Raw genomic sequence first — 27,785 nt, 5'->3', positions numbered from 1 at the left:
CAAGGCATAATGACATTTGAGAGAGACATACAGCGAGGCATACAGTAATCACAGGTGTTGAATTGGGAGAGCTAGCTAAAACAGTAGCTAAAACAGTAGGTGAGACAACAACAGCCTATCAGCTAGCACAACAACAGCAGGTAAAATGGCGTTGACTAGGCAGGGAGGGTCGGATTAACTACACACAGAGCCTGAGTGCGGCTGGGGCCGACAGATAAAACATAAACAAGCAGAATGGAGTACCGTGATTAATGGACAGTCCGGCATGCATCAGCTATGTAGCCAAGTGATCAGTGTCCAGGGGGCAGCGGTGGATGGGGCAGGGAAGCTGGACTGGCGAGTATTATCCAGGTAAAAAAAAAAAAACTGGCTGGCTGGCTGGACTCTTCGGAGAGACAGGAGACAGTCAGAGATGAGATGGAGCAAGAACAGTCAGCGTACAGCTGCAGGGACAATCCAAATCAAGACCGTCAAGCTCAGCTATCTCTCAATAATGAGACTGCTATTAGCATTCCTGACTATGACAGGGTAGCTGTAGTCCCTGACACAGAACCTTCAGGTATTCCTGACTCAATTGCACCCACTGATTTAGCTAGTGACCAAGACTTACAAAGACCGGGTTCACGTGATTCGCAAGATGTGGTCAGAACACGCACTGGCAGGGTAGTGAAATCTGTAAGTCGTCTTATTGAGACAATGGCTCAGAGACCATTCACTATGGAGGGCTTAGCCACCAAACTAGGAAAGTAGTCCCAGTCTCTTCCAACTCTGTTTTAAAAAAGGTTTTCTTTATTTCTTCTGTTGTTCTAAGGAATATTCCTCTGAATCTGCCTGCAGATAGCTTGTATAGCAGAGAACAAAGATGAAATCTTGGAGTTCACTTGTGCCAGTAGTGACTCAGTAGAGTTTGTTATCCCTTGTGTTCCATATCTTGATTGATATGCATTCAGGATTTTGGTGAAATTCAGGAGGGGTGAAACACAAACACAGTTGTAAAATATAATTGATGTATTTCACCGAAAATCCCTCATTTTGTGTTTTGTGAGACATAGGTTCCGCTTTGCAGACTACTTTATGGGGAAAATATGTAACTATTACAATTTTTACTTTTAAAACCCATAAAAATTCAAGGATGTTTTCAGACCAGGAAATACCAAAACTGATGATGTTGGTATGTTTTTAGGTCTATAATTATCGCTCCTTGACCTTTCACAGGTGTTCAGAATTAAGATGATTAGGATGAATTGGTCCATAAATATTTCTAGTTTGTAGACACTCCTAGATCATTCAGTCATGTCTCTCCTTTGGCAATGTGCAATTCTTTTGGCTGTCGTCGCAGCAGCAAGCGCTGCCAATGAAGGTACGTCTAATAATGAACGCATAATATGATTATGTAGCGTGATACCATGTTAACTTGAATAGGCTACTTATCTCATGCTGGCCGCCTAACAGACTAGCCAAGTTGTGGTGTTGGCTCTTGAGATGTGAATGATGACATTATCAAATTTATATTTTTAGATTTTAATGTGGATTGTGAGAAACACTCCATTAAAGTGACATGGAAGGTCAGTCCAGAGTTGGTTGAACATGCTGCCCGTCTTTTCCTTGGACACTGTGTTCCGTCCACATTTTCTGTTCTTCCCACGGGAGAAGGGATGGCGACATTCCACTACAACCTCAATGGCTGTGCCATCAAGAAACGGGTAATGTCTAACTCTTGACCCAATGTATGCCATTTTGGATCCTGCGACGACTAATGCTTCTCCTTCTATTCCCCAGGTGACTGGCAAAAACACATCTATTCAACCAGCCTGACTTACAGACCTAACCGAAAGCCCAAACCTGCTGCTATTAGTCACCATATTAAGTGTGTTTACATAAGGTAACCATCTATGCCAGGGGTACTCAACTCTTACCCTAAGAGGTCTGGCGCCTGCTGTCTTTCGGTTCTACTTTATCATTAATTGCACACACCTGGTGTCCCAGGTCTAAATCAGTCCCTAATTAGAGGGGAAAGATTTTTTTTTAAATGCAGTGGAACTGAGTTGAGTTTTAGGGCTCTATTGGGTGTAGTGTACTCTAGCTATGGTGTTGGAATCAAATCTTCCTAAGCCTTTGCCACCTTCATTATTAAACTAAACATTCCCCCTTGTATGTAGACCTGAGGGATGGATTCCCCCATTCCTTATCCCTGCCTATGGTAGTGCTGAGGGTCATGGAGGATTGGTTTTCCACATGGCACTCCTCAATGGTGAGTGACTCATACAACATCAATTATTGTAAGAATATGTTCAGTCAACTTAACTGGTAAAGAAATTCCTAGCAGAGGACACTGCCCAAAGCTAGTTGAAACCTGTGGCTGTACAGTACGTATGAGCATTGTGCCCCTTCCCCTCTCTGTTGCATGTAGAAGACCTTACTGGTCTGGCTAAGAGCAGCCTGTTTCCCCTGGGCTCTTTCATCCCCATCTGGGCAGCAGTGGATCAGAAGGACCATCAGCCCTTGCTGCTGCTCTTGGAGGAGTGTGTGGCGGCCACAACACCAGAACTGCAGTCTGCGAGCCTGGTGTACCCCATCATCACCAACAAGGGGTATGTACCAGACCTGGCTATGGCCATGTAGGGTGCACGTTTTGGTTTTTGACTGCCTAGCGCTACACAGCCTACTCAAATGTTGAAAAGTATTGAATACATTTTAAAGTTAGCTTATTTGCTGGATGGAAGTTCTGTTTGTCTGCTCATTGCACAATGCATTTTCAGTTGCCTTGCAGATGGGAAGACTGGGAACTCCAGGTTCCTGCCTAGGTACCACTCGTCTGCTATTCTGCTTTACCTGCAGTCCTTCAAGTTTGCCTTAGGCGAGGAAGTGAGTGGACCACAAGTTCTCGGTATGACTGGGTTGTTTTCATACTGTAGCTCTTGACTGTTCTCTTATTTCACCCCAGGTGTATATTCATTGTAAGCTTGTTGCATGGGACCCTGAGGTTTTTGATATAGAAAAGAAGGCCTGCCACTACATTAAAGAGACTGGAGAGTAAGTATTGGTCACATAACGACCATAATGACGTTAGTGCCAATGCAACAGCCAACTTTTTTTATTCATAGATGGGAGCTGCTGGACGACCCGTCTCAAAGTGACCTCTGCAAGTGCTGTGACTCGAGTTGCAAGCCTCGGTTGAAGAGGGGTGTGGATTCAGGTATTTTGAGGCACTTCATTTCAAGCCTGACTAAACTGTAGTTCCATATTCATTTGAGCTGATCACTCTTGAGTTCTGATGGGACTGCAGCTTGAAGTAATTTATATATTTTTCTCAGAACCCCAGGGCCTGGTTCAAAACTCTGTTCTTGGACCGCTCACAATAGTGGAAAACTCTGAAACCCGGATCCCCAGTGAATTTGTAAAATATCCTACTGTAGAACAAGGTTGGTGATTTTGGCATTGAAGACTATAGTTTACACTTGGCTTTTAATTGTATCAGCTTTGATGCCAAATGAACTTGAACCTGTAACCTACTCATCTGTCATTGTGTTCTGTATTCAGTTGACTGGTCGGTGTAATGGTCTGGAACACTTTGCTTGTCAGGTGTGTGTGCTGGTTATTTTACTGTAAAATCCCCCAACGGCAATGAGATGCATGTTACTAACAATTCTTCAACCTGTTACAGGGATGGCTGTCTTTTCTGTCTCTACAGCCATCTAATTGTAGGTGGCCTGAAGGGTGCATCACTTTCTACTATCCTCAGTATGGATGTGAAGTCCTTTGACTTGAGCATGTTTCAATAAAATGAGTACTTTACAATGGTGTTTGTTTCTAATGGTTGTCGAAATGCTATGATCCTGATGAGATGTACCCTAAATCCAGTAGTGCGGAGCCGGTATCTACACAAAATAGCCAAGAGGTGACCATCTGGTTGTAAGATGATCTCAATGAGAGTGCTCAGTGTTTTGCGACTTCGTGTCCTGATTACTCTTGAACTGTAACACTTTCTTCTCTTGGCATAATTTGTTTGCTAATGATAGTCACAGCAGGTGTTCATGCAATGGTAGCGCTATTTGAAAGATTGTCATAAGTGAACCTGCTTCTTGTTGGCTATACTTTTTCAGCAGTAGCCCACCCCAAGATGAAATTGACAAGCCAAGTTTAGGGATTGTAGGTGGCTGATGGCCATGCTTAGGTAACAATTCAGGAAAATGGCTGTAGTTTACCTTAGTTTAAATGTTTTTATTTTTATGAGAGTGCCCTTCAGGGGAATATACCCCAAAGATTATCTTGGTTTCAGTGTCTTTCATACCTCACTGGCAAAAATGTCTACCTTTCTAACAGTTTAACTAGACTATCATTCGCATAAGGCAAGATTGAAAATCCCAGCAGCATTCATTGACATATAACTGATTAAACATTTCATAACACTGGCATTTCCCCTCTGACAGGTCACAAATGAATCCCACCCCAGTTAAATTTCATCATAGCTCATGAGCCCAGTACTTGCACTGTATCTGGTAACAGAACTCATTACAGACCAAGCGTCACAGGTTTCTTTCTCCCTTTTTAAAATGATTTCTTTGCGTTGTCTTCCAGGAACCTCTTGTGGGATGCTGACTTGGCCTGGGGGGTGACTCCAATATGGCTGCTGTTTGTAGACCTGGTACTTTTGAACAGGAACTCATGACTATTAGTTCAATAATGATGGGCTCCCGAGTGGCGCAGAGGTCTAAGGCACTGCATTTCAGTGCTGGAGGCGTAACTACAGACCCTGAATCGACCGGCCGTGATTAGGAGTCCCGTAGGGCGGTGCACGATTGGCCCAGCATTGTTAGGGTTTGGCCGGGGTAGGCGGTCACTTTAAATAAGAGTTTGTTCTTTACTGACTTGCCTAGTTAAATGTGTGCTGACGTTTCCCTTACCAATATTTGGAGGAAGGTCACTGGAGACCTGTGGAAATTTCCTGTATTACCAAATCATGAGAGCAAGCCACACGCAAGTCAGTTATATAAAGTCCATATTTAATTATGATGTGACTCTCAGATCAATTCAGTGTCTATAAATTAATTCTGACACACCCATTTATAGTGAAGACTCAGCTCACATGACAAATAACAGATCTTAGGAACTTTACTTGAGAGAGGAGTATCCCATAGCCAGACAGCATTAGCTATAAATTATCGTTCAGTTTGGTCTCCTAAACGAAGTCCCTATCCACTTCTTGGTACCACTTAGGACCAAAACATTACCTCATCCAATGGCATATGTCAATTGTCAATTTGAGATACTCCCATCTCAAATACACCCCCTCCTGGACAAGACCAGAAAAGACAGTGAGCCTCCTCGGCTTTACACTAAATCAAGATAAGGACAACCTCAGAGGGGACATGTAATAGTTACAGACACATTCCCATAAGACAAGCCTGACCTCTCCCCTCTCTGGGGCACAAGTAACTTTCCCCACATAAGCATACTTATGAAAATTGATAAAACATCTTATTAATGTTACCTAAAGAATTTGGATTCTGACACAACAGGTGGAAGTTGTGTTGGTGGTTGATGTGGCAGGGGTAGAGGTCATGGTGGGTGTGAAGCCTACAGCTCGAGCCAGACTGGTTGCTTGTGGGATATACGGATGGATAATTCTGGGTGCTGCTTCATAAAACTGTTAAAAGCAGTCTATGCCTGCCAACTGCCTTTCCTTATTCAATGTGTTTTGGATTCCCATCCTCTCCGCCAGGTCAACTGACCCGTAACCTAATTCCTATTCTGAACCTAGCCTAACCGTAAACCCTATTCATATGCCATTTAGCATATGCTTTTATCCGAACCCCAAACCTTATTCTAATCCTAACCCTGGCTCCTATTCTAATTCCGACCCCTAATCCTGATAACTGGGGGATTATCTGACTATGATAGCAGACATATTAAGCTAACTAGCTGGCACGCATTTAATTCACCTCAGACGTTCTGCTAGTTAGGTTGCTAGCTAGCTAACTTGGCTAGTCAGTGCCTAAATTACAGCTAGATACAAATGATCAACAATAAAGAGAGATATCTTGCCCTCAACATACTAACCTAACATATTACCACTTTACTAATACAATCCAAATGTTTCCCTCTAAACAAATGGATGATTTATCTTAAGGCTTCCTTACATGTATATATCAAAAAACAAAATGTATCTAACTTCATTGGATTATATATACAACTTTTTCTAAATGATAAATAATTAAATACATTTAACTCCAAATTGTTTGATGGCATGACTTCAAAAATGTTGAAATAGAGGACATTTGTTGTTGTTGTGAGAATTTCAGGAGGGAGGGCACGCCTTACCCCAGGGTGCGTCTCGCCCCATAGTACCCTATATCCCAGTTGATTTGATGGTAAATTTACAACACTTCTAAGCGATGAATAAGAAATGGGAAAGTTCCAATTCCAAACAAGCTTAAGTCTCTTTCTGTACCTGTTCAAATTCTCTGGAAATGCAGTATTGCTTTCTTCCTTCCATGAGATCACTAGCTATTCCATTACTTTTCCAGTGATTTTTTGTTTAAAAAAATGTAAATTTAGAAAGTTGGCATAAAAAAATAGTCCCGACAATTGAATTGCCTGCTACGATGCGCTTTCATTTCTTGTCTCGTATATCTCGTCACATCAATACAACAAAAATGGCTAAAACCCAGTGTCAAATATAAATTAAGTGGTTTAAGTGTTTTTATTACCCATTTAGGAAAAATGTGAATTAATACATTTGAGACAGGTGGCAGTGCTATCTGTTTCATGTCTCAGGTAGCCCTCGAAAGCCAGCATGGACAGAATGCAATAATTGTCTCATTGTCTCATATTATAATTGCACTCCTCTAGATCTGAAATAATTGAATGGTGAAGCTTGCATCCACCCAGTCAACCATAAAAGCAAGCCAAAGCAATTCAGGCATTCTTGAAAGTCTGGACAATCCTTGTCCTGCAAATAAAATAAAAATTTGTAGAAAAAAAATAATTTTGCAAGCAGTAGGCATTTATAATTAAATGCAGTGGAACTTTATAGTTAGACCTTCTGGATGATGTTCTACCTTCAAAATGATTTGGCAATCATCATTTATTAGAAAAAACACAGTTTCCATCATGCAAGAAAGTTTGACCAAACAAAAATCGCCCCATGTCAAATGGATAAAAAATGTGTCAATCTTCAGAAAATGTCTCCTATATCTGCCATTTCTACACTTGTAGCAATGATATTTTTTGCAACATTGCTTTTGTCGAATAAGCCTGGGTCAATGAAAACCTGCCTACTGATCTGATAAGACAGATATGACTGTTTAAACAGGCAGCCCAATTCTGGTATTTTCCCACTCATTGGTCTTTTGCTCAATCAGATCAGACTTTGGGCAAAAGATCAGAATTGGGATGTTTGTGTAAACGCAGCCATAGAAACCACATTCAGTTTTATTGGCACAAGATTAAGGGTGTGTTCCTCTGACCAGGCTTTGTTGAGGCATGCCAGATCTTACAACAAAATATCAGCTAACCACATATGTTATAGCAATCTGGTTCCTGACACACTCATTGGTTGATGCATGTACTGTCTGAGCAAGGGATCGCAACCTAATGCTGTGTTCAGTAACCAAGTGGTAATTCACCATATATGACTGGGAAAATTCCACTTGAATGGCCCTCCAACTGGTAATTACTAGTGGGAAATTTGTCTATCATCCTGAGATCCCACATGCTGACCTCTGATGTCATCTACTATGAAAATGACCTCAATAATTGAATTTTTTCAGTTAAATGCAACAACAAAACATTATTTATCAAAAAAGCAATCTATTAATATGGTTTTTGAACACTACAGTTTGTTTACAAGCATGATAGCTGTACTTTTAGTTTATTGTTCATGCAGCTTGGCGTTTCTCAACGAGTTCAAAGCACGGAATGCATCCAACTAGTTACGACTTCACAACTGGTAAATTCAAATCTCCCACTTGGTTACAAACGCAGCATAAGTATCTGATAATTAATTGCAAGCCTGGAATGAGTTCATACTAATGATTTCCAGATCAGTGATTGATTTCCTGTGTAACAGGTGTAAAATGTACTTGATGTATCTCACCAAAAATCCCTCTTATTTATTTGAATGTATTATTCAAAGGTTATTTTAAGATGTATTACATTACTTTCAAGAGTGAATTATTTTTATTGTATTTAATTTCTAAATTCTGTTAATGCTGTGATGTCATCAACGGGAGCCATGCTCTTACTCCTCAGTTTGCTCAGAGCGTGATGAGGAGAGGCAAATATACTTGTATGGAGTCCAGACTGCAGCAGTAACTTTTGCCTTGTATTTGTATCCATTCCATGCAGTCATTAAAAGAGAGACAACTGGCTGAATTGTGTCCAAAGCCTTATCTTCCACCTACACCTTACCAGAACCCAACGCAGAAAGGTACCGGTGCAGAACCGGTTACATTGGTGCCGTGGCCCGGATCAACGTGGATCATTGTGAATCGCCGTTGATCAACACCAGCTTGGTCACCAGGTGGCCAGTCCTGACTTTGGAAATCTTATTACACAACTAGCCCATCAGATAGGACAGTCTATATCATCTCAAATTAGGAAGGAAGGTGAGAAGAAGGAGGACATGCTCAGAGCTCCAGTGCAGGCCAGACATTCACTGACACACCCTCCCTTAATCTATCCGGTATGAACTTGGTGATGCAGTCTGTCGTGAGAGAGCCTCCATGTTTCAGAGGGGATGGGTCTGACAAGTACTCAGTACATGAATGGGAGGAACTCATTGACGTTTCCCTGAGAAAGAGGGGCTTGCCGGTCATAGAACAGTCACAGGAGATCATGTCCAAGCTTATGGGGAGCGCTAGAGACATCATAAAGATAACACTCAGCAGCAATACATCTCTGAAACCTCACGAGACCCCCAAAGTGATAATAGATATACTGAAACAACATTTCAGTGAGTTGACATATTCATCCATGCCTCTTGACGATTTTTATAACACTTTGCCAGTACTAGGAGAAAATGCCATGGAGTACTGGATCCGGTTGAAAAAGGCAGTAGATGTGGCCGACGAGTGTTTGAGGAGGCAGGGTCGGAGCACCGAGGACTCCAGCCGAGAGGTAATGATGATGTTTGCGAAACACTGCCCAGATCCTTCTCTTTCTACGGTTTTAAAGTTCAAAAAAGCCGATAGGTGGACAGCAGCTGAGATACAAGAACGTCTAGACGAGTATCAGTCTGAAATGAAAGGCCAAATGTTGACCAGGTCAAAGCACCCTGCTGCTGTGAGACAGGTGGTCACACATGTCCAGATGCCTGTACTTGAAGATGAAGTGACATCTTGTCCAGTGTCTCCTAACCAGAGTGAGGTAATTGTCACACCCTCTAATCAAACTGAAGGAAACTGCATGCAAACCTTGATAAGCTTACTTGATCGCAGAACACTCAGACAACAGTAAGACCGCAGCACCCACCTAACCAAGGGTACTCTTACAGGAAATATTGCAAGGTGTGTAACGGTTCAAACCACTCTACACTTGCACACTGTAGAAGGGAGGGTCTGTGTTGGTCATTCTTTGAGTCAGGTCACTGGAAGAAAAACTGTCCGAAGTCTGGGCCTAGATACAGTGAGGAGGACACACGAGCAACCAATGGAGCGGAGCCGTTAAACTAGCGGGCCCGCATATGGAGGGGGGATATGCGGGTGAAGAGAAACAAACCCTCGAGTGTGATGAAGATTTAGAACGACGATATGTGAACGCATGTAGTACAGCACCAGAAGGGGTTCGGGTCATAGCGCAGAATATACAGAGTAGCGCCATTTGATGAACTGTTTTATGCCCCAGTCACTGTAAATAACCAGTTCCAATTGAAAGGGATGCTTGACACTGGCTCCATAGCCTGTTCTTTAAGAGAAGCAGCAGAACAAAGAATGCTGGCGGAAAATATTAGTCTAGAGAAGAAGCCACTATCAGAGCCAGTCATTCTCGTTGGTTTAGGGGGGAAAACAAAATGCATGTATGAAGTTGACCTTGATGTGTATGGGATTAGTTGTTTAGTCCCTGTGCTCATAGTCCCAGGTCAGCATGATGATCTCATCCTCGGTACAAACTTGATAAAACAGCTTATGCATCAAATTAAGGGTACTGACGAGTACTGGAGCCTCATATCAGAATGTGCTTCGCAGCCATCATCTGCAGGTGAATACTTTTTGAACATGATGACTAACCTGACATGTTGGCAGAGTGAAGAAATGCCCAGAAAAATAGGGACAGTCAAACTCAACCAGGCTGTCACACTCCTCGCTAAACAAGAGCAGCTAGTATGGGGAGGCTTCCCAACAGCGTGCCAATGTCTCAAGGGAGCACAATGCCATGAAATATCATGGTGGGTCGAGTCATCACACCCATGTGGGGCTACAGGTGGGTGCCCATGAAAGTCACTAACCTATCGGACAAACTCTAAAGACAAATTGCAAGCTGGCTAATGTGTCTCCTTGTCTGGCTGTGGAGGACTTCACCGTTTTCCAAGGCTCCTGCAAAATGGAAGGGGGAACTCTAGGAAAGCAGCCCATTACAACCGACTCCGTGGATTTGAAGCAGAAACTGCTTGATGTAGGGTTGGGAGAGATTGACATCAAACCCTGTAAAACCAGTCAAGCATCAAGAGAGGAATTAGTTCAGTTACTTCTTAATTAACTACAATGATCTGTTCTCCAAGAGCGCACTGCATTGTGGCAAAGCCAAGGGCTTTGAGCATTGCATTCGACTCACAGATGACAGACCATTTCGCCTACCATATCGGAGGTTTCCGCCTGCCCATTACCAGAAACTACGACAAGTGTTGACGGAAATGGAGGAACAGGAAATAATCAGGAAATACGTTTGCGAATATGCTTCCCCTCTAGTAATGGTGTGGAAGAAAGATGGTGGGCTTCGTATATGTACAGATTTCAGATGGCTAAATGCAAGGACACACAAAGATCCACATCCACTTCCACACCAATCTGACTGTCTTGCAGCTCTAGGGGGCTACACCTACTTCAGTACGATGGACTTGACATCAGGCTTTTACAACATACCTATGTGTGAGGAGGACAAAAAGTATACAGCCTTCACTACCCCACTGGGTCTGCATGAATACAATCGAATGCCGCAGGGCCTATGCAATAGTCCAGCTTCATTCATGAGGATGATGCTTAGCATTTTTGGAGACCTAAACTTCAGTAGCCTGCTGTGTTACCTAGACGACCTCTTGGTGTTTGCACCAAGCGAAAGACAAGCCTTGGATAGATTGGAGCTGGTGTTCCAGAGACTGTGACAGCACAACCTGAAACTGAGTTCAAAGAAATGCAATTTCTTGCGGACGTCTGTGAAAGTTTTGGGTCATATGACCCACTGAAGAGATGAGTCTTCAGTAAAGACTTAAAGGTTGAGACCGAGTTTGCGTCTCTGACATGGGTAGGCAGACCGTTCCATAAAAATGGAGCTCTATAGGAGAAAGCCCTGCCTCCAGCTGTTTGCTTAGAAATTCTAGGGACAATTAGGAGGCCTGCGTCTTGTGACCATAGCGTACGTGTAGGTATGTACGGCAGGACCAAATCAGAGAGATAGGTAGGAGCAAGCCCATGTAATGCTTTGTAGGTTAGCAGTAAAACCTTGAAATCAGCCCTTGCTTTGACAGGAAGCCAGTGTAGAGAGGCTAGCACTGGAGTAATATGATCAATTTTTTTGGTTCTAGTCAGGATTCTAGCAGCCGTATTTAGCACTAACTGAAGTTTATTTAGTGCTTTATCCGGGTAGCCGGAAAGTAGAGCATTGCAGTAGTCTAACCTAGAAGTGACAAAAGCATGGATTAATTTTTCTGCATCATTTTTGGACAGAAAGTTTCTGATTTTTGCAATGTTACGTAGATGGAAAAAAGCTGTCCTCGAAATGGTCTTGATATGTTCTTCAAAAGAGAGATCAGGGTCCAGAGTAACGCCGAGGTCCTTCACAGTTTTATTTGAGACGACTGTACAACCATTAAGATTAATTGTCAGATTCAACAGAAGATCTCTTTGTTTCTTGGGACCTAGAACAAGCATCTCTGTTTTGTCCGAGTTTAATAGTAGAAAGTTTGCAGCCATCCACTCCCTTATGTCTGAAACACATGCTTCTAGCGAGGGAAATTTTGGGGCTTCACAATGTTTCATTGAAATGTACAGCTGTGTGTCATCCGCATATCAGTGAAAGTTTACATTATGTTTTCGAATAACATCCCCAAGAGGTAAAATATATAGTGAAAACAATAGTGGTCCTAAAACGGAACCTTGAGGAACACCGAAATTTACAGTTGATTTGTCAGAGGACAAACCATTCACAGAGACAAACTGATATCTTTCCGACAGATAAGATCTAAACCAGGCCAGAACATGTCCGTGTAGACCAATTTGGGTTTCCAATCTCTCCAAAAGAATGTGGTGATCGATGGTATCAAAAGCACTAAGGTCTAGGAGCACGAGGACAGATGCAGAGCCTCGGTCCGATGCCATTAAAATGTCATTACCACCTTCACAAGTGCCGTCTCAGTGCTATGATGGGGTCTAAAACCAGACTGAAGCATTTCGTATACATTTTTTGTTTTCAGGAAGGCAGTGAGTTGCTGCGCAACAGCCTTCTCTAAAAATTTTGAGAGGAATGGAAGATTCGATATAGGCCGATAGTTTTTTATATTTTCTGGGTCAAGGTTTGGCAAACGTAATAAAATGGTGGTCCGATAGTCCAGGATTATGAGGAAAAACATTAAGATCCACAACATTTATTCCATGGGACAAAACTAGGTCCAGCGTATGACTGTGACAGTGAGTGGGTCCAGAGACATGTTGGACAAAACCACCTGAGTCGATGATGGCTCGGAAAGCCTTTTGGAGTGGGTCTGTGGACTTTTCCATGTGAATATTAAAGTCACCAAAGATTGGAATATTATCTGCTATGACTACAAGGTCCGATAGGAATTCAGGGAACTCAGTGAGAAACGCTGTATATGGCCCAGGAGGCCTGTAAACATTATCTATAAAAAGTGATTGAGTAGGCTGCATAGATTTCATGACTAGAAGCTCAAAAGACGAAAACGTAATTTTTTTTTTTAAATTGAAATTTGCTATCGTAAATGTTAGCAACACCTCCGCCTTTGCGGGATGCACGGGGGATATGGTCACTAGTGTAGCCAGGAGGTAAGGCTTCATTTAAAACAGTAAATTCATCAGGCTTAAGCCATGTTTCAGTCAGGCCAATCACATCAAGATTATGATCAGTGATTAGTTCATTGACTATAATTGCCTTTGAAGTAAGGGATCTAACATTAAGTAGCCCTATTTTGAGATGTGAGGTATCATGATCTCTTTCAGTAATGACAGGAATGGAGGTGGTCTTTATCCTAGTGAGATTGCTAAGGCGAACACCGCCATGTTTAGTTTTGCCCAACCTAGGTCGAGGCACAGACACGGTCTCAATGGTGATAGCTGAGCTGACTACACTGACTGTGCTAGTGGCAGACTCCACTATGCTGGCAGGCTGGCTAACAGCCTGCTGCCTGGCCTGCACCCTATTTCATTGTGGAGCTAGAGGAGTTAGAGCCCTGTCTATGTTGGTAGATAAGATGAGAGCACCCCTCCAGCTAGGATGGAGTCCGTCACTCCTCAGCAAGTCAGGCTTGGTCCTGTTTGTGGGAGAGTCCCAGAAAGAGGGCCAATTATCTACAAATTCTATCTTTTGGGAGGGGCAGAAAACAGTTTTCAACCAGCGATTGAGTTGTGAGACTCTACTGTAGAGCTCATCACTCCCCCTAACTGGGAGGGGGCCAGAGACAATTACTCGATGCCGACACATCTTTCTAGCTGATATGCACGCAGAAGCTATGTTGCGCTTGGTGATCTCTGACTGTTTCATCCTAACATCGTTGGTGCCGACGTGGATAACAATATCTCTGTACTCTCTACACTCGCCAGTTTTAGCTTTAGCCAGCACCATCTTCAGATTAGCCTTAACGTCGGTAGCCCTGCCCCCGGGTAAACAGTGTATGATCGCTGGATGATTCGCTTTAAGTCTAATACTGCGGGTAATGGAGTCGCCAATGACAAGAGTTTTCAATTTGTCAGAGCTAATGGTGGGAAGCTTCGGCGTCTCAGACCCCGTAACGGGAGGAGTAGAGACCAGAGAAGACTCGGCCTCTGACACCGACCCGCTGCTTAATGGGGAAAACCGGTTGAGCGTTCCTACAGCATTTCCTTCCAGAAACCGTGAGAAAGTTGTCCGGCTGCGGGGACTGTGCCAGGGGATTTATACTACTATCTGTACTTACTGGTGGCACAGACGCTGTTTCATCCTTTCCTACACTGAAATTACCCTTGCCTAACGATTGCGTCTGAAGCTGGGCTTGCAGCACAGCTATCCTCACCGTAAGGCGAGTACAGCGGCTGCAATTAGAAGGCATCATGTTAATGTTACTACTTAGCTTCGGCTGTTGGAGGTCCTGACGAATCGTGTCCAGATAAAGCGTCCGGAGTGAAAAAGTTGAGGAAAAAATAAATAAATATATGAACGGTAATTAAAAAGTGAAAACCGTAAAGTTGTCAGGTAGCAAAATAGGTTGGCAACAAAACGCACAGCAACTCGAAAACAAGCTATTGCATAGGCCCTGCGGCATTCAATTGTATTCATGCAGACCCAGTGGGGTAGTGAAGGCTGTATACTTTTTGTTCTCCTCACACATAGGTATGTTGTAAAAGCCTGACGTCAAGTCCATCGTACTGAAGTAGGTGTAGCCCCCTAGAGCTGCAAGACAGTCAGATTGGTGTGGAAGTGGATGTGCATCTTTGTGTGTCCTTGCATTTAGCCATCTGAAATCTGTACATATACGAAGCCCACCATCTTTCTTCCACACCATTACTAGAGGGGAAGCATATTCGCAAACGGATTTCCTGATTATTTCCTGTTCCTCCATTTCCGTCAACACTTGTCGTAGTTTCTGGTAATGGGCAGGCGGAACCCTCCGATATGGTAGGCGAAATGGTCTGTCATCTGTGAGTCGAATGCAATGCTCAAAGCCCTTGGCTTTGCCCCAATGCAGTGCGCTCTTGGAGAACAGATCATTGTAGTTAAGAAGTAACTGAACTAATTCCTCTCTTGATGCTTGACTGGTTTGACCAACCCTACATCAAGCAGTTTCTGCTTCAAATCCACGGAGTCGGTTGTAATGGGCTGCTTTCCTAGAGTTTCCCCTTCCATTTTGCAGGAGCCTTGGAAATCGGTGAAGTCCTCCACAGCCAGACAGGGAGACACATCAGCCAGCTTGCAATTTGTCTTTAGAGTTTGTCCGATAGGTTAGTGACTTTCATGGGCACCCACCTGTCACCCCACATGGGTGTGATGACTCGACCCACCATGATATTTCATGGCATGGTGCTCCCTGGAGACAGTGGCATGCTGTTGGGAAGCCTCCCCATACTAGCTGCTCTTGTTTAGCGAGGAGTGTGACAGCCTGGTTGAGTTTGACTGTCCCTATTTTTCTGGGCATTTCTTCACTCTGCCAACATGTCAGGTTAGTCATCATGTTCAAAAAGTATTCACCTGCAGATGATGGCTGCGAAGCACATTCTGATATGAGGCTCCAGTACTTGTCAGTACCCTTCATTTGATGCATAAGGTGTTTTATCAAGTTTGTACCGAGGATGAGATCATCATGCTGACCTGGGACTATGAGCACAGGGACTAAACAACTAATCCTATACACATAAAGGTCAACTTCATACATGCATTTTGTTTTCCCCCCTAAACCAACGAGAATGACTGGCTCTGATAGTGGCTTCTTCTCTAGACTAATATTTTCCGCCAGCATTCTTTGTTCTGCTGCTTCGCTTAAAGAACGGGCTATGGAGCCAGTGTCAAGCATCCCTTTCAATTGGAACTGGTTATTTACAGTGACTGGGGCATAAAACAGTTCATCAAATGGCGCTACTCTGTATATTCTGCGCTATGACCCGAACCCCTTCTGGTGCTGTACTACATGCGTTCACATATCGTCGTTCTAAATCTTCATCACACTCGAGGGTTTGTTTCTCTTCACCCGCATATCCCCCCTCAAAATGCGGGCCCGCTAGTTTAACCTCTTGAACCTCTGGGGGCAGTATTTCATTTTTGGATGAAAAACGTTCCCGTTTTAACAAGATATTTTGTCACGAAAAGATGCTCGACTATGCATATAATTGACAGCTTGAAATTTCATACAGGAAGTGAGACAGATTTTTGAGGCGCTGTGTTCCAATGTCTCCTTATATGGCTGTGAATGCGCAAGGAGAGAGCCTACACTTTCTGTCGTTTCCCCAAGGTGTTTGCAGCATTGTGACATATTTGTAGGCATATCATTGGAAAATTGACCATAAGAGACTACATTTACCAGGTGTCCGCTCCGTGTCCTCCGTCAAAACTATTGCGTAATCTCCAGGTGCGTGCATGTTTCCATTTTGAACAGAGGAGAAACCAAACTGCCACGAGTGACTTATCATCGAATAGATATGTGAAAAACACCTTGAGGATTGATTCTAAACAACGTTTGCCATGTTTCTGTCAATATTATGGAGTTAATTTGGAAAAAAGTTTGCGTTTTAATGACTGAATTTTCAGGGGGTTTTCTCAGCCAAACGTGATGAACAAAACGGAGCGATTTCTCCTACACAAATAATATTTTGGGAAAAACTGAATATTTGCTATCTAACTGAGAGTCTCCTCATTGAAAACATCCTAAGTTCTTCAAAGGTAAATTATTTTATTTTTCCTGCTGAATGCTAGGCTTGATGCTATGCTAGCTATCAATACTCTTACACAAATGCTTGTTTTGCTATGGTTGAAAAGCATTTTTTGAAAATCTGAGATGACAGTGTTGTTAACAAAAGGCTAAGCTTGTGAGCCAATATATTTATTTAATTTCATTTGCGATTTTCATGAATAGTTAACGTTGCGTTATGGTAATGAGCTTGAAGCTATAATTACGCTCCCGGATACGGGATTGCTCATCGCAACAGGTTAACGGCTTCGCTCCATTGGTTGCTCGTGTGTCCTCCTCACTGTATCTAGGCCCAGACTTCGGACAGTTTTTCTTCCAGTGACCTGACTCAAAGAATGACCAACACAGACCCTCCCTTCTACAGTGTGCAAGTGTAGAGTGGTTTGAACCGTTACACACCTTGCAATATTTCCTGTAAGAGTACCCTTGGTTAGGTGGGTGCTGCGGTCTTACTGTTGTCTGAGTGTTCTGCGATCAAGTAAGCTTATCAAGGTTTGCATGCAGTTTCCTTCAGTTTGATTAGAGGGTGTGACAATTACCTCACTCTGGTTAGGAGACACTGGACAAGATGTCACTTCATCTTCAAGTACAGGCATCTGGACATGTGTGACCACCTGTCTCACAGCAGCAGGGTGCTTTGACCTGGTCAACATTTGGGCTTTCATTTCAGACTGATACTCGTCTAGACGTTCTTGTATCTCAGCTGCTGTCCACCTATCGGCTTTTTTGAACTTTAAAACCGTAGAAAGAGAAGGATCTGGGCAGTGTTTCGCAAACATCATCATTACCTCTCGGCTGGAGTCCTCGGTGCTCCGACCCTGCCTCCTCAAACACTCGTCGGCCACATCTACTGCCTTGTTCAACCGGATCCAGTACTCCATGGCATTTTCTCCTAGTACTGGCAAAGTGTTATAAAAATCGTCAAGAGGCATGGATGAATATGTCAACTCACTGAAATGTTGTTTCAGTATATCTATTATCACTTTGGGGTTCTCGTGAGGTTTCAGAGATGTATTGCTGCTGAGTGTTATCTTTATGATGTCTCTAGCGCTCCCCATAAGCTTGGACATGATCTCCTGTGACTGTTCTATGACCGGTAAGCCCCTCTTTCTCAGGGAAACGTCAATGAGTTCCTCCCATTCATGTACTGAGTACTTGTCAGACCCATCCCCTCTGAAACATGGAGGCTCTCTCACGTCAGACTGCATGACCAAGTTCATACCGGATAAATTAAGGGAGGGTGTGTCAGTGAATGTCTGGCCTGTACTGGAGCTCTGAGCATGTCCTCCTTCTTCTCACCTTCCTTCCTAATTTGAGATGATATAGACTGTCCTATCTGATGGGCTAGTTGTGTAATAAGATTTCCAAAGTCAGGACTGGCCACCTGGTGACCAAGCTGGTGTTGATCAACGGCAATTCACAATGATCCACATTGATCCGGGCCACGGCACCAATGTAACCGGTTCTGCACCGGTACCTTTCTGCGTTGGGTTCTGGTAAGGTGTAGGTGGAAGATAAGGCTTTGGACACAATTCAGCCAGTTGTCTCTCTTTTAATGACTGCATGGAATGGATACAAATACAAGGCAAAAGTTACTGCTGCAGTCTGGACTCCATACAAGTATATTTGCCTCTCCTCATCACGCTCTGAGCAAACTGAGGAGTAAGAGCATGGCTCCCGTTGATGACATCACAGCATTAACAGAATTTAGAAATTAAATACAATAAAAATAATTCACTCTTGAAAGTAATGTAATACATCTTAAAATAACCTTTGAATAATAAATTCAAATAAATAAGAGGGATTTTTGGTGAGATACATCAAGTACATTTTACACCTGTTACACAGGAAATCAATCACTGATCTGGAAATCATTAGTATGAACTCATTCCAGGCTTGCAATTAATTATCAGATACTTATGCTGCGTTTGTAACCAAGTGGGAGATTTGAATTTACCAGTTGTGAAGTCGTAACTAGTTGGATGCATTCCCGTGCTTTGAACTCGTTGAGAAATGCCAAGCTGCATGAACAATAAACTAAAAGTACAGCTATCATGCTTGTAAACAAACTATAGTGTTCAAAAACCATATTAATAAATAGCTTTTTTATAAATAATGTTTTGTTGTTGCATTTAACTGAAAAAATGCAATTATTGAGGTAATTTTCATAGTAGATGACATCAGAGGTCAGCATGTGGGATCTCAGGATGATAGACAAATTTCCCACTAGTAATTACCAGTTGGAGGGCCATTCAAGTGGAATTTTCCCAGTCATATATGGTGAATTACCACTTGGTTACTGAACACAGCATTAGGTTGCGATCCCTTGCTCTGACAGTACATGCATCAACCAATGAGTGTGTCAGGAACCAGATTGCTATAACATATGTGGTTAGCTGATATTTTGTTGTAAGATCTGGCATGCCTCAACAAAGCCTGGTCAGAGGAACACACCCTTAATCTTGTGCCAATAAAACTGAATGTGGTTTCTATGGCTGCGTTTACACAAACATCCCAATTCTGATCTTTTGCCCAAAGTCTGATCTGATTGAGCAAAAGACCAATGAGTGGGAAAATACCAGAATTGGGCTGCCTGTTTAAACAGTCATATCTGTCTTATCAGATCAGTAGGCAGGTTTTCATTGACCCAGGCTTATTCGACAAAAGCAATGTTGCAAAAAATATCATTGCTACAAGTGTAGAAATGGCAGATATAGGAGACATTTTCTGAAGATTGACACATTTTTTATCCATTTGACATGGGGCGATTTTTGTTTGGTCAAACTTTCTTGCATGATGGAAACTGTGTTTTTTCTAATAAATGATGATTGCCAAATCATTTTGAAGGTAGAACATCATCCAGAAGGTCTAACTATAAAGTTCCACTGCATTTAATTATAAATGCCTACTGCTTGCAAAATTATTTTTTTTCTACAAAAAAAATGTTTATTTGCAGGACAAGGATTGTCCAGACTTTCAATAATGCCTGAATTGCTTTGGCTTGCTTTTATGGTTGACTGGGTGGATGCAAGCTTCACCATTCAATTATTTCAGATCTAGAGGAGTGCAATTATAATATGAGACAATGAGACAATTATTGCATTCTGTCCATGCTGGCTTTCGAGGGCTACCTGAGACATGAAACAGATAGCACTGCCACCTGTCTCAAATGTATTAATTCACATTTTTCCTAAATGGGTAATAAAAACACTTAAACCACTTAATTTATATTTGACACTGGGTTTTAGCCATTTTTGTTGTTGTTGATGTGACGAGATATACGAGACAAGAAATGAAAGCGCATCGTAGCAGGCAATTCAATTGTCGGGACTATTTTTTTATGCCAACTTTCTAAATTTACATTTTTTTAAACAAAAAATCACTGGAAAAGTAATGGAATAGCTAGTGATCTCATGGAAGGAAGAAAGCAATACTGCATTTCCAGAGAATTTGAACAGGTACAGAAAGAGACTTAAGCTTGTTTGGAATTGGAACTTTCCCATTTCTTATTCATCGCTTAGAAGTGTTGTAAATTTACCATCAAATCAACTGGGATATAGGGTACTATGGGGCGAGACGCACCCTGGGGTAAGGCGTGCCCTCCCTCCTGAAATTCTCACAACAACAACAAATGTCCTCTATTTCAACATTTTTGAAGTCATGCCATCAAACAATTTGGAGTTAAATGTATTTAATTATTTATCATTTAGAAAAAGTTGTATATATAATCCAATGAAGTTAGATACATTTTGTTTTTTGATATATACATGTAAGGAAGCCTTAAGATAAATCATCCATTTGTTTAGAGGGAAACATTTGGATTGTATTAGTAAAGTGGTAATATGTTAGGTTAGTATGTTGAGGGCAAGATATCTCTCTTTATTGTTGATCATTTGTATCTAGCTGTAATTTAGGCACTGACTAGCCAAGTTAGCTAGCTAGCAACCTAACTAGCAGAACGTCTGAGGTGAATTAAATGCGTGCCAGCTAGTTAGCTTAATATGTCTGCTATCATAGTCAGATAATCCCCCAGTTATCAGGATTAGGGGTCGGAATTAGAATAGGAGCCAGGGTTAGGATTAGAATAAGGTTTGGGGTTCGGATAAAAGCATATGCTAAATGGCATATGAATAGGGTTTACGGTTAGGCTAGGTTCAGAATAGGAATTAGGTTACGGGTCAGTTGACCTGGCGGAGAGGATGGGAATCCAAAACACATTGAATAAGGAAAGGCAGTTGGCAGGCATAGACTGCTTTTAACAGTTTTATGAAGCAGCACCCAGAATTATCCATCCGTATATCCCACAAGCAACCAGTCTGGCTCGAGCTGTAGGCTTCACACCCACCATGACCTCTACCCCTGCCACATCAACCACCAACACAACTTCCACCTGTTGTGTCAGAATCCAAATTCTTTAGGTAACATTAATAAGATGTTTTATCAATTTTCATAAGTATGCTTATGTGGGGAAAGTTACTTGTGCCCCAGAGAGGGGAGAGGTCAGGCTTGTCTTATGGGAATGTGTCTGTAACTATTACATGTCCCCTCTGAGGTTGTCCTTATCTTGATTTAGTGTAAAGCCGAGGAGGCTCACTGTCTTTTCTGGTCTTGTCCAGGAGGGGGTGTATTTGAGATGGGAGTATCTCAAATTGACAATTGACATATGCCATTGGATGAGGTAATGTTTTGGTCCTAAGTGGTACCAAGAAGTGGATAGGGACTTCGTTTAGGAGACCAAACTGAACGATAATTTATAGCTAATGCTGTCTGGCTATGGGATACTCCTCTCTCAAGTAAAGTCTTCCTTTGTAATGTTCCTAAGATCTGTTATTTGTCATGTGAGCTGAGGGGTGTGTCTTCACTATAAATGATACTAAGAATTGTTTTGTAAGCACTCAGAATTAATTTATAGACACTGAATTGATCTGAGAGTCACAGGGCTATGGTGAAGCTCATAAATATGGACTTTATATAACTGACTTGCGTGTGGCTTGCTCTCATGATTTGGTAATACAGGAAATTTCCACAGGTCTCCAGTGACCTTCCTCCAAATATTGGTAAGGGAAACGTCAGCACACATTTAACTAGGCAAGTCAGTAAAGAACAAACTCTTATTTAAAGTGACCGCCTACCCCGGCCAAACCCTAACAATGCTGGGCCAATCGTGCACCGCCCTACGGGACTCCTAATCACGGCCGGTCGATTCAGGGTCTGTAGTTACGCCTCCAGCACTGAAATGCAGTGCCTTAGACCTCTGCGCCACTCGGGAGCCCATCATTATTGAACTAATAGTCATGAGTTCCTGTTCAAAAGTACCAGGTCTACAAACAGCAGCCATATTGGAGTCACCCCCCAGGCCAAGTCAGCATCCCACAAGAGGTTCCTGGAAGACAACGCAAAGAAATCATTTTAAAAAGGGAGAAAGAAACCTGTGACGCTTGGTCTGTAATGAGTTCTGTTACCAGATACAGTGCAAGTACTGGGCTCATGAGCTATGATGAAATTTAACTGGGGTGGGATTCATTTGTGACCTGTCAGAGGGGAAATGCCAGTGTTATGAAATGTTTAATCAGTTATATGTCAATGAATGCTGCTGGGATTTTCAATCTTGCCTTATGCGAATGATAGTCTAGTTAAACTGTTAGAAAGGTAGACATTTTTGCCAGTGAGGTATGAAAGACACTGAAACCAAGATAATCTTTGGGGTATATTCCCCTGAAGGGCACTCTCATAAAAATAAAAACATTTAAACTAAGGTAAACTACAGCCATTTTCCTGAATTGTTACCTAAGCATGGCCATCAGCCACCTACAATCCCTAAACTTGGCTTGTCAATTTCATCTTGGGGTGGGCTACTGCTGAAAAAGTATAGCCAACAAGAAGCAGGTTCACTTATGACAATCTTTCAAATAGCGCTACCATTGCATGAACACCTGCTGTGACTATCATTAGCAAACAAATTATGCCAAGAGAAGAAAGTGTTACAGTTCAAGAGTAATCAGGACACGAAGTCGCAAAACACTGAGCACTCTCATTGAGATCATCTTACAACCAGATGGTCACCTCTTGGCTATTTTGTGTAGATACCGGCTCCGCACTACTGGATTTAGGGTACATCTCATCAGGATCATAGCATTTCGACAACCATTAGAAACAAACACCATTGTAAAGTACTCATTTTATTGAAACATGCTCAAGTCAAAGGACTTCACATCCATACTGAGGATAGTAGAAAGTGATGCACCCTTCAGGCCACCTACAATTAGATGGCTGTAGAGACAGAAAAGACAGCCATCCCTGTAACAGGTTGAAGAATTGTTAGTAACATGCATCTCATTGCCGTTGGGGGATTTTACAGTAAAATAACCAGCACACACACCTGACAAGCAAAGTGTTCCAGACCATTACACCGACCAGTCAACTGAATACAGAACACAATGACAGATGAGTAGGTTACAGGTTCAAGTTCATTTGGCATCAAAGCTGATACAATTAAAAGCCAAGTGTAAACTATAGTCTTCAATGCCAAAATCACCAACCTTGTTCTACAGTAGGATATTTTACAAATTCACTGGGGATCCGGGTTTCAGAGTTTTCCACTATTGTGAGCGGTCCAAGAACAGAGTTTTGAACCAGGCCCTGGGGTTCTGAGAAAAAATATATAAATTACTTCAAGCTGCAGTCCCATCAGAACTCAAGAGTGATCAGCTCAAATGAATATGGAACTACAGTTTAGTCAGGCTTGAAATGAAGTGCCTCAAAATACCTGAATCCACACCCCTCTTCAACCGAGGCTTGCAACTCGAGTCACAGCACTTGCAGAGGTCACTTTGAGACGGGTCGTCCAGCAGCTCCCATCTATGAATAAAAAAGTTGGCTGTTGCATTGGCACTAACGTCATTATGGTCGTTATGTGACCAATACTTACTCTCCAGTCTCTTTAATGTAGTGGCAGGCCTTCTTTTCTATATCAAAAACCTCAGGGTCCCATGCAACAAGCTTACAATGAATATACACCTGGGGTGAAATAAGAGAACAGTCAAGAGCTACAGTATGAAAACAACCCAGTCATACCGAGAACTTGTGGTCCACTCACTTCCTCGCCTAAGGCAAACTTGAAGGACTGCAGGTAAAGCAGAATAGCAGACGAGTGGTACCTAGGCAGGAACCTGGAGTTCCCAGTCTTCCCATCTGCAAGGCAACTGAAAATGCATTGTGCAATGAGCAGACAAACAGAACTTCCATCCAGCAAATAAGCTAACTTTAAAATGTATTCAATACTTTTCAACATTTGAGTAGGCTGTGTAGCGCTAGGCAGTCAAAAACCAAAACGTGCACCCTACATGGCCATAGCCAGGTCTGGTACATACCCCTTGTTGGTGATGATGGGGTACACCAGGCTCGCAGACTGCAGTTCTGGTGTTGTGGCCGCCACACACTCCTCCAAGAGCAGCAGCAAGGGCTGATGGTCCTTCTGATCCACTGCTGCCCAGATGGGGATGAAAGAGCCCAGTTGGAAACAGGCTGCTCTTAGCCAGACCAGTAAGGTCTTCTACATGCAACAGAGAGGGGAAGGGGCACAATGCTCATACGTACTGTACAGCCACAGGTTTCAACTAGCTTTGGGCAGTGTCCTCTGCTAGGAATTTCTTTACCAGTTAAGTTGACTGAACATATTCTTACAATAATTGATGTTGTATGAGTCACTCACCATTGAGGAGTGCCATGTGGAAAACCAATCCTCCATGACCCTCAGCACTACCATAGGCAGGGATAAGGAATGGGGGGAATCCATCCCTCAGGTCTACATACAAGGGGGAATGTTTAGTTTAATAATGAAGGTGGCAAAGGCTTAGGAAGATTTGATTCCAACACCATAGCTAGAGTACACTACACCCAATAGAGCCCTAAAACTCAACTCAGTTCCACTGCATTTAAAAAAAAATCTTTCCCCTCTAATTAGGGACTGATTTAGACCTGGGACACCAGGTGTGTGCAATTAATGATAAAGTAGAACCGAAAGACAGCAGGCGCCAGACCTCTTAGGGTAAGAGTTGAGTACCCCTGGCATAGATGGTTACCTTATGTAAACACACTTAATATGGTGACTAATAGCAGCAGGTTTGGGCTTTCGGTTAGGTCTGTAAGTCAGGCTGGTTGAATAGATGTGTTTTTTGCCAGTCACCTGGGGAATAGAAGGAGAAGCATTAGTCGTCGCAGGATCCAAAATGGCATACATTGGGTCAAGAGTTAGACATTACCCGTTTCTTGATGGCACAGCCATTGAGGTTGTAGTGGAATGTCGCCATCCCTTCTCCCGTGGGAAGAACAGAAAATGTGGACGGAACACAGTGTCCAAGGAAAAGACGGGCAGCATGTTCAACCAACTCTGGACTGACCTTCCATGTCACTTTAATGGAGTGTTTCTCACAATCCACATTAAAATCTAAAAATATAAATTTGATAATGTCATCATTCACATCTCAAGAGCAAACACCACAACTTGGCTAGTCTGTTAGGCGGCCAGCATGAGATAAGTAGCCTATTCAAGTTAACATGGTATCAGCGCTACATAATCATATTATGCGTTCATTATTAGACGTACCTTCATTGGCAGCGCTTGCTGCTGCGACGACAGCCAAAAGAATTGCACATTGCCAAAGGAGAGACATGACTGAATGATCTAGGAGTGTCTACAAACTAGAAATATTTATGGACCAATTCATCCTAATCATCTTAATTCTGAACACCTGTGAAAGGTCAAGGAGCGATAATTATAGACCTAAAAACATACCAACATCATCAGTTTTGGTATTTCCTGGTCTGAAAACATCCTTGAATTTTTATGGGTTTTAAAAGTAAAAATTGTAATAGTTACATATTTTCCCCATAAAGTAGTCTGCAAAGCGGAACCTATGTCTCACAAAACACAAAATGAGGGATTTTCGGTGAAATACATCAATTATATTTTACAACTGTGTTTGTGTTTCACCCCTCCTGAGTCACTACTGGCACAAGTGGAAGAGGAATATTCCTTAGAACAACAGAAGAAATAAAGAAAACCTTTTTTAAAACAGAGTTGGAAGAGACTGGGACTACTTTCCTAGTTTGGTGGCTAAGCCCTCCATAGTGAATGGTCTCTGAGCCATTGTCTCAATAAGACGACTTACAGATTTCACTACCCTGCCAGTGCGTGTTCTGACCACATCTTGCGAATCACGTGAACCCGGTCTTTGTAAGTCTTGGTCACTAGCTAAATCAGTGGGTGCAATTGAGTCAGGAATACCTGAAGGTTCTGTGTCAGGGACTACAGCTACCCTGTCATAGTCAGGAATGCTAATAGCAGTCTCATTATTCAGAGATAGCTGAGCTTGATGGTCTTGATTTGGATTGTCCCTGCAGCTGTACGCTGACTGTTCTTGCTCCATCTCATCTCTGAATGTCTCCTGTCTCTCCGAAGAGTCCTGATTTGCGGGGTCATCTACTCCACTGAGTATCCATGAACTGGTCATATCTCCAGAGCTTTCCTCTTCATCAAAGCCTGAAAGGTCCATTGACTGACCCTCATACTCTGGATCTACAGCTCCATCTGATTGAGATTCACGTGAATCATCCTTAGGTGTTTCTACCGGCAGAAAGCTGATGTCTAGAAGAAGGTTCCGATGTACCACCTTGGTGTTTCCTTTATCATCCACCACCTTATATATGTGTGTGTGTAAGTTTCTGTCAATGACCGTGTACACCTTAGCTTCCCATTTGTCAGCAAGTTCTCTTTTCCCCCTTTCTCCTTTTTTAGCGAGAAGCACTCTGTCTCCTTTGTTCAGGTGAGTGCTTCTGACTTTTCTGTCATAATGTTTGGCCTGTTTCTGTTGTTCTTTAACTGTATGCCGTTGAGTGATGCTCACTGCTTCATGGAGATGGGACTTCAGTGTTTTGACATAGCTACTATAGTCAACAAGCACAGGATCCCTCAAAACTTGCTTGAACATTATATCAACAGGGAGTATCGGAACGCGACCTAACATGACTTGGAATGGAGCATAGCCAGTGGTTTCGTGTACAGTAGCATTGTAGGCAAACGTTAGAGTTTGTATCTGCTGCGGCCATTTCTATTTAGCTTTTAGAGGGAGTGAGCGAAGCATATTTCCCAGAGTTCGATTGAACCTTTCCGTTCCCCCATTCCCCATGGGATGATACGCAGTTGTGTGTGACTTGGCGACACCAGAGAGCTTGAGAAGTTCTGTGATTAGCTCACTCTCAAAATTGGCACCTTGATCCGTGTGGATATGCTCAGCAAATCTATAAACACAAAATACCTTGTCCCATATCTTTCTGGCAACTTGCTTTGCCGTTTGATTTGAGCATGGAAAGGCGTGAGCTAACATGATGAAGTGATCTGTCAGAACCAATACATCCACTGAGCGTAGCTTGTTGTCCTCAGCACGCCAAAAGTCGAGACATACCAACTCCATAGGAGCAGAGGTTCTGATGCTTTCCAGGGGAGGTCGAGCAGACAGCTCAGGAAACTTAGCCAGGATGCATCTCCGACAGCACTTGACATACTCCTTCACATCATGCTCCATCTTGGGCCAGAAGAAATGCTGCCTTGCCAAATGAAGAGTTCTAGCTTGCCCTTGGTGGCCAGCATGGTCATGCACACCACTCAATGCTTTCTCCTTCATATTTTTGGGCATCACACACTCTTTTGTTTGCTCAGGGGATCCTTTGTCACCCTGTAAATCCATCTTGGACCCTGAGCCTTTCCCCCTGCTTGACGAGTGCAAGGGTTTGTGAATCAAATCCATCCCTCTCTCGTCTTGAAGGATGTCTTTTGCGGATAACAAACAGGATAGCCTTAGAAATCGTAGGATCAAGTTCTTGACTCCGCTGAAGCGTCTCAAAAGAGATCGCAGGAAGGGACTCATTGCTTGGAGATATGAGTAGTTGCACAGACTGCACTAAC

The 27,785-nt window shown here is 42.7% G+C and overlaps 2 pseudogenes; one reads left to right on the top strand and one right to left on the bottom strand.

The window, feature by feature from the left end:
* The first annotated feature begins 1,253 nt into the window (after positions 1-1,253).
* LOC135565707 (uncharacterized) lies at positions 1,254-3,798 on the top strand (annotated as a pseudogene).
* Positions 3,799-22,985: 19,187 nt separating this feature from the next.
* LOC135565706 (uncharacterized) lies at positions 22,986-25,535 on the bottom strand (annotated as a pseudogene).
* Between the last annotated feature and the right edge of the window lie 2,250 nt (positions 25,536-27,785).

The sequence above is a fragment of the Oncorhynchus nerka genome, linkage group LG9b (genome assembly GCF_034236695.1).
Source record: "Oncorhynchus nerka isolate Pitt River linkage group LG9b, Oner_Uvic_2.0, whole genome shotgun sequence".
Lineage (NCBI taxonomy): Eukaryota > Metazoa > Chordata > Actinopteri > Salmoniformes > Salmonidae > Oncorhynchus > Oncorhynchus nerka.
The sequence above is the reverse complement of the archived record's forward strand: the minus strand, read 5'-3'. Positions and strand labels throughout refer to the sequence as shown.